Source organism: Ovis canadensis, chromosome 5, assembly GCF_042477335.2.
Source record: "Ovis canadensis isolate MfBH-ARS-UI-01 breed Bighorn chromosome 5, ARS-UI_OviCan_v2, whole genome shotgun sequence".
Taxonomy (NCBI): domain Eukaryota; kingdom Metazoa; phylum Chordata; class Mammalia; order Artiodactyla; family Bovidae; genus Ovis; species Ovis canadensis.
The window spans coordinates 43,796,592-43,804,797 of NC_091249.1; the positions used below are offsets into that span (position 1 = coordinate 43,796,592).

The 8,206-nt window shown below is 39.3% G+C and overlaps 1 pseudogene; it reads left to right on the forward strand.

Moving 5' to 3' along the window:
• Positions 1-1,754: 1,754 nt before the first annotated feature.
• On the forward strand, positions 1,755-4,120 carry LOC138441564 (PRELI domain containing protein 3B-like; annotated as a pseudogene).
• Positions 4,121-8,206: the final 4,086 nt, after the last annotated feature.

Sequence of the window (8,206 nt, forward strand, 5' to 3'; positions counted from 1 at the left end):
CCTAATGATCAAAGTCATAGATACCCCTGAGAATGTAAACAATTCTCATAAAATGAAAGGGGAAAATTTTTATAACATGGAAGGATAACCATTACTAATAGTCTAGAAGATGTCCTTCCAGACTTATTACCATGTTTATATACACATAAAACAAAAATAGACCAGCATTGTAGATACTATGCAGCTGTTTTCTTTCTTCCCTAAATATATTAGGCACATCTTTCTATGCTAATGCTTGTTTACCTAAGCACTTATTTTATCGTTTTTTACTGAGGTATAGCTGATGTATAATTATGGCATAAGTTTAGGTATATAATATAGTGATTCATAATTTTAAAGGTTATACTCCATTTATGATCATTTTAAGATATTGCCTGTATCCCTTGTGCTGTACAATACATCCTTGTAGTTTATTTATTTTATACATAGTAATCTCTCCCTCTTAATTGCCAATTCCTGTCTTGCCTCTCTCTCCTTTTCCCCCCACTGGTAACCACTCGTTTGTTCTCTATAACTGTGAATATGTTTCTTTTTGTTTTACTGGCTTGTTTCATTTTTTAGATTCAACATATAAATGACCTCACATAGTATTTGTCACTGTCTGACTTATCTCACTAGGCATAATACCCTCCAAGTCTATGCATGTTGCTACAGATGGCAAAATTTCACTCCATTTTATGGCTGAGTAGTATTCCATTAGCTATATATATCACATCTTCTTTGTCTATTCATCTATTGATGGACACTTAGGTTACTTCTGTCTCTTGGCAACTGTAAACAATGCTGCCATGGACATTGGTGTACATGTATCTTTTCAAATGAATGTCTTCATTTTCTTTGGATATATACGCAGAAGTGGAATTTTTGAATCATGCAATAGTTCAATTTTTAGTTTATGGAGGAATCCCACTTCCACAGTGGTTGCATCAATTTATATTCCCAGAAACGATGTACAAAGGTTCCCTTTAGTGCACATTCTCACCAACATTTTCATTTGTTGTCTTTTTCATGATAGGCATTCTGGCAGGTGGTTTTAATTTGCATTTCTTTTATGATTAAAGACTCTGAGCATCTTTTCTTGTAAGTCTTTGGAAAAATGTCGATTCAGGTCTTCTGACCATTTTTTAACTAGGTTTTTGTTTCTTTAATGTAGGGCTGTATGAGCTGTTTATGTATTTTGGAAATTAACACCTTGGCAGTCTTACCATTTGCAAATGTTTTTCCCATTCAGTTCTCCCTCACATATTTAAGTGGTTGGATGATATTCTGTTATGTGAACGTATCAGAATCTGTTTTACCAAAAAATAAAACCCTTAATTAGAAGATTTGGGCAGGAGGGGGCTGTGATATATTACTGAACACATTTATAAAAGAGATTATTTTTTGTCTCTTCTTCCTTCTCCTCCTCTCCAGCTTATCCTCATGCTAGTTTCATGGGAAGACTTCACTAGGAAATGTGCCTTCGTGATTGCCCCTTGTCATTTGCTTTTATGCTGCCACAGTCTGCAGGGGTTTTCTGCTGAAACAGCTCTGAGACTTTAGAGACCTGGGATCAAATATAAATCCAATACTCAGTGTATAACCCTGGGCAATTTCTATAATTTTCTGGATTCCTTTATATGCAAAGGAGGTAAGTGCATTAGATGGTCTCTGAGGCTCTGAGTCATCTCTACTTGAGTTTCTTGAAACTACCACGTATTAAGCACTGCATGGACTTTCCAGATTGCCTTCATACTAATTCCAAAAGGTAGATAATGGAATCCGTTTTTCACACAGAGTTGAGGGAGACAGAATGTGAGAACCTGAAGGTAAGAAGAGAGTCTGGCATTATTATCTGAGAAAGCAGAAGAGTTGGAGAACCTGAGCTCTTAGAAGCAGCTTTACCTACATTGAAACCCTGGAGTTCGTGAGTACTTACCAATTTATAGTCCAGTTTCAAAATATTCTCTCAGTTCTGCTCACCCAAACTATGTGGGTAGGTTAAAAAAGGTATTTTTATTCTCATTTTCAAAAGTGATAAACAGAGAAGTGATTTGTGCAAGATTATAGAGAGAGGAAGTGGTCATAGAATTAATTGCTGGTGAGAAAATCACAAAGCCAGGCTTTCAGATCTAATTATGGTGATCATTTGCATAATCCATATTTCATTACTTCCTGACCCAGGGACTGAACTGAAGTTTCCTGCTCTTCAGAATGATTCTTTCTGTCTGAGTCATCAGGGAAGCAGACTGCATTACTTAAACTGACTATGCTAATTCCCCAGTTACTATAGAAAAAAGGACCCTGAGTGGCTGAGGGGCGGGGCAGGAGCATGATTGACATCTTTGCCTCATTATGCCCTAGCCCCACCCCAACACTGTAAGGGTTACCAACGCCAGGAAGATCTGGACTTCAGAACACGTTATTGACCACTTACGGAAAACTGTTATAACAGCAGCAATGCAGAAATATCCAAACGCTATGAACCCAAGTGTGGTTGGAGTTGATATATTGGACAGACACATAGATCCCTCTGGAAAGCTGCATACCACAGACTTCTCAGCACAGAGTAGGGACTGTCTTCCACTGTGAAATCAATTATTGGCATCAGTTCAGTTCAGTTCAGTCGCTCAGTCGTGTCTGACTCTTTGCGACCTCATGAATCGCAGCACGCCAGGTCTCCCTGTCCGTCACCAACTCCTGGAGTTCACTCAGACTCACGTCCGTTGAGTCAGTGATGCCATCCAGCCATCTCATCCTCTGTCATCCCCTTCTCCTCCTGTCCCCAATCCCTCTCAGCATCAGAGTCTTTTCCAATGAGTCAACTCTTCGCATGAGGTGGCCGAAGTACTGGAGTTTCAGCTTTAGCATCATCCCTTCCAAAGAAATCCCAGGGCTGATCTCCTTCAGAATGGACTGGTTGGATCTCCTTGCAGTCCAAGGGACTCTCAAGAGTCTTCTCCAACACCACAGTTCAAAAGCATCAATTCTTCGGTGCTCAGCCTTCTTCACAGTCCAACTCTCACATCCATACATGACTAATGGAAAAACCATAGCCTTGACTAGACAGACCTTTATTGGCTAAGTAATGTCTCTGCTTTTGAATATGCTATCTAGGTTGGTCATAACTTTTCTTCCAAGGAGTAAGCGTCTTTTAATTTCATGGCTTCAGTCACCATCTGCAGTGATTTTGGAGCCCCCCAAAATAAAGTCTGACACTGTTTCCACTGTTTCCCCATCTGTTTCCCATGAAGTGATGGGAATGGATGCCATGATCTTCGTTTTCTGAATGTTGAGCTTTAAGCCAACTTTTTCACTCTCCTCTTTCACTTTCATCAAGAGGCTTTTTAGTTCCTCTTCACTTTCTGCCATCAGGGTGGTGTCATCTGCATATCTGAGGTTATTGATATTTCTCCTGGCAATCTTGATTCCAGCCTGTGCTTCCTCCAGCCCAGTGTTTCTCATGATGTACTCTGCATAGAAGTTAAATAAGCAGGGTGACAATATACAGCCTTGATGTACTGCTTTTCCTATTTGGAACCAGTCTGTTGTTCCATGTCCAGTTGTAACTGTTGCTTCCTAACCTGCATATAGGTTTCTCAAGAGGCAGGTCAGGTGGTCTGGTATTCCCATCTCTTTCAGAATTTTCCACAGTTTATTGTGATCCACAAAGTCAAAAGCTTTGGCATAGTCAATAAAGCAGAAATAGATGTTTTTCTGGAACTCTCTTGCTTTTTCCATGATCCTGCAGATGTTGGCAATTTGATCTCTTAGGAAGAACCAAAACATATGTGTAAGAATATTCTGTAGTGGGTCTCGTAGAGACAACCATGGAATTTAAATATGAATGCTTCATTTACAAATATGGTTTCAGTAGACGAGACACTTATATAGAAACCACATCCTCAAGACCCAGAGAGCACTATTTTGACTCAAGAAGCCATAATTACGGTGAAAGAAGTCGGTCTGGGTAATTGCCTCGAAGGGTTGATGGCAAGGACCATATTGTCAAATGCTAATAAAGGCTGAGAAGCCATGGCTTAGGTATAAATTAAATGCTAAAATGGAGGAATTGATGGCTTTGGCAAGAAGAAGCAAATGGACACCAATGGGAACAGCAGTATTTGTGAAGAAGTGGTAATGAAAGTTGATATACAACATGCAGTTCCCCAGGTCTCTACAATCAGCATTATATTTATTTGTTATTTAAAACATACAACTCTATGTTAGGTAGGATTCTTTTTTTAATAAGCTGAAGAAAAGGTCTATGACTTGATCAAAACAAAGAGGTGCAGAGTTTCTAAATAAAAGGGACCAGCTGAAATTAGTGTTGTCTGAAATTAAGACGCTTGCTCCTCTGAAGAAAACTATGACAAACTTAGACAGCATATTAAAAAGCAAAGACATTATTTTGCTGCAAAAGTCCATATAGTTAAAGCTATGGTTTTTCCAGTAGTCATGTACGGATGTCAGAGTTAGACCACAAAGAAAGCTGAGCCCTGAAGAAGTGATGCTTTTGAACTGTGGTGTTGGAGAAGACTCTTGAGAATCCCTTGGACTGCAAGGAGATCAAACCAGTCCATCCTAAAGGAAATCAGTCCTGAATATTCATTGGAAGGACTGATGCTGAAGCTCCAGTACTTTGGCCACCTGATGCAAAGAACTGACTCATTGGAAAAAAGACCCTGATGCTGGACAAGATTGAAGGCTGGAGGAGAAGGGGATGACAGAGGATGAGATGGCTGGATGGCATCGCTGACCAAATGGACATGAGTTTGAGCAAGCTTTGGGAGTTAGTGAAGGATAGAGGAGCCTGGCATATTGCAGTCCATAGGGTTGCAAAGAGTTAGACATGACTGAGCAACTCAACTGAACTGAACTGAATTGACTGGTTTTGAGGATTTCAGGATTAATGTGAAAATTCATCAATTGTTGAAAAATATACTTGGAAATTGATATTGGCTGATTAAACCTCCTTAAGGATAGAATCTTAAAGCTTTTCATGCATTGGAACTCTACATGGCTTTGTACCAATGTCAGAACCAAGCAGATCCACCTCTACATACACACCACTGCCCTGCTGCAGTAAACTTAGAGAACTTACAAGCAGGAACTCACTTTTAAGGAGAAATTGTATTTTAAAAAGACATTAACTGTATAAAAGAACTTGCTGTGCTATAAACCACCATTAAAAATCATAGCATTTTAATTTCATACTCAAATAACATTTCTAGAGTAAAAGTTATCACAAAATAAACAGCTCCAAAGAAAGTACATTTTATTATTTGTTAAAGAGTACTGTATTGATTTGCCAAGTTCTGTAACTTAGTGAAGGTATTATCTTCCTTGTATTTGCACTTTATGACTTAGTATGCTGTATTGTGGACTGATTATGTTAACTGAAAAGATGAAGTCATTATCGGAATTTTGCAGCACTCTAACTTAAACAGAAGAACAGCTATTCACATCTTTTAGCATTTCCGTGTGTCAGAATCATGGTTCTGTAATTGGTAAAGCATGATATGTCAGGTTATTTTCATATAATTATTTTTGAAGTAATTACAACCACAACACATCTTTGTTATGTGAAGAGCTGTACATCATAATGATGCCTTGATCTGAAGCATAAGTCCAAAGGACTTAATGTTTTTAATAATACTTTGTCACTGCAGGGGATGGGGGTAGTGGAGAAAACAAAACAAATAATAGGGTGAAAAAAAGCATTGACCTAAACTAACCACTATGTGAATTGCTTAGCAGCTTTATTTATGGAAATCCTTGATTTGGATGCCAGAGGGCAGCTGCTGAAAACAATCTAGTATATATATTGTATTGTCTGTTCATTTCCAAGGCAACCCATTCAATATCACAGTAATCCAAGTCTATGCCTCAACCAGTAATGCTGAAAAAGCTGAAGTTGAATGGTTCTATGAAGACCTACAAGACCTTTTAGAAATAACACCCAAAAAGATGTCCTTTTCATTATAGGGGACTGGAATGCAAAAGTAGGAAGTCAAGAAACACCTGGGGTAACAGGCAAATTTGGCCTTGGAATACAGAATGAAGCAGGGCAAAGGCTAATAGAGTTTTGCCAAGAGAATGCACTGGTCCTAGCAAACACCCTCTTCCAGCAACACAAGAGAAGACTCTACACATGGACATCACCAGATGGTCAACCTAGATGTCCATCAGCAGATGAATGGATAAGAAAGCTGTGGTACATATACACAATGGAGTATTACTTAGCCGTTAAAAAGAATTCATTTGAATCAGTTCTGATGAGATGGATGAAACTGGAGCCAATTATACAGAGTGAAGTAAGCCAGAAAGAAAAATACCAATACAGTATACTAACACATATATATGGAATTTAGGAAGATGGCAATGACGACCCCGTATGCAAGACAGGAAAAAAGACACAGATGTGTATAACGGACTTTTGGACTCAGAGGGAGAGGGAGAGGGTGGAATGATTTGGGAGAATGGCATTCTAACATGTATACTATCATGTAAGAATTGAATCGCCAGTCTATGTCTGACGCAGGGTGCAGCATGCTTGGGGCTGGTGCATGGGGATGACCCAGAGAGATGTTATGGGGAGGGAGGTGGGAGGGGGGTTCATGTTTGGGAACGCATGTAAGAATTAAAGATTTTAAAATTAAAAAAATAAAAAACTAAAAAAAAAAAAGAAAAAAGAAAAAAAAAGAAAATGAAAAGCAAAGGAGAAAGGAAAGATATAGGCATCTGAATGAAGAGTTCCAAAGAATACCAAGGAGAGATAAGAAAGCCTTCCTCAGCGATCAATGCAAAGAAATAGAGGCAACAACAGAATGGGAAAGACTAGAGATCTCATCAAGAAAATTAGAGATACCAAGGGAACATTTCATGTAAAGATGGGCTCAATAAAGGACAGAAATGGTCTGGACCTAACAGAAGCAGAAGATATTAAGAAGAGGTGGCAAGAATACACAGAAGAACTGTACAAAAAAGATCTTCATAACCAAGATAATCACGATGGTGTGGTCACTCACCTAGAGCCAGACCTCTTGGAATGTGAAGTCAAGTGGGCCTTAGAAAGCATCACTATGAACAAAGCTAGTGGAGGTGATGGAATTCCAGGTGAGCTATTTCAAATCCTGAAAAATGATGCTGTGAAAGTGCTGTGCTCAATATGCCAGCTAATTTGGAAAACTGAGCAGTGGCTACAGAACTGGAAAGGTCAGTTTTCATTCAATCCCAAAGAATGGCAATGCCAAAGAATGCTCAAACTACCACACAATTGTACTCCTCTCACACAATAGTAAAGTAATTCTCAAAATTCTCCAAGCCAGGCTTCAGCAATACGTGAACCATGAACTTCCTGATGTTCAAGCTTGTTTTAGAAAAGGCAGAGGAACCAGAGATCAAATTGCCAACATCCGCTGGATCATGGAAAAGCAAGAGAGTTCCAGAAAAACATCTACTTCTGCTTTATTGACTATGCCAAAACCTTTGACTATGTGGATCACAATAAACTGTGGAAAATTCTGAGAGAGATGGGAATACCAGACCACCTGACCTGCCTCTGGAGAAATCTGTATGCAGGTCAGGAAGCAACAGTTAGAACTGGACATGGAACAACAGACTGGTTCCAAATAGGAAAAGCAGTACATCAAGGCTGTATATTGTCACCCTGCTTATTTAACTTCTATGCAGAGTACATCATGAGAAACACTGGGCTGGAGGAAGCACAGGCTGGAATCAAGATTGCCAGGAGAAATATCAATAACCTCAGATATGCAGATGACACCACCCTTATGGCAGAAAGTGAAGAGGAACTAAAGAGCCTCTTGATGAAAGGGAAAGAGGAGAGTGAAAAGGTTGGCTTAAAGCTCAACATTCAGAAAACGAAGATCATGGCATCCATTCCCATCACTTCATGGGTAATAGATGGGGAAACAGTGGAAACAGTGTCAGACTTTATTTTTGGGGGCTCCAAAATCACTGCAGATGGTGATTGCAGCCATGAAATTAAAAGATGCCTGCTCCTTGGAAGGAAAGTTATGACCAACCTAGATAGCATATTCAAAAGCAGAGACATTACTTTGCCAACAAAGTTCCATTTAGTCAAGGCTATGGTTTTTCCAGTGGTCATGTATGTATGTGAGAGTTCGACTGTGAAGAAAGCTGAGTGCTGAAGGATTGATGCTTTTGAACTGTGGTGTTGGAGAAGACTCTTGAGAGTCCT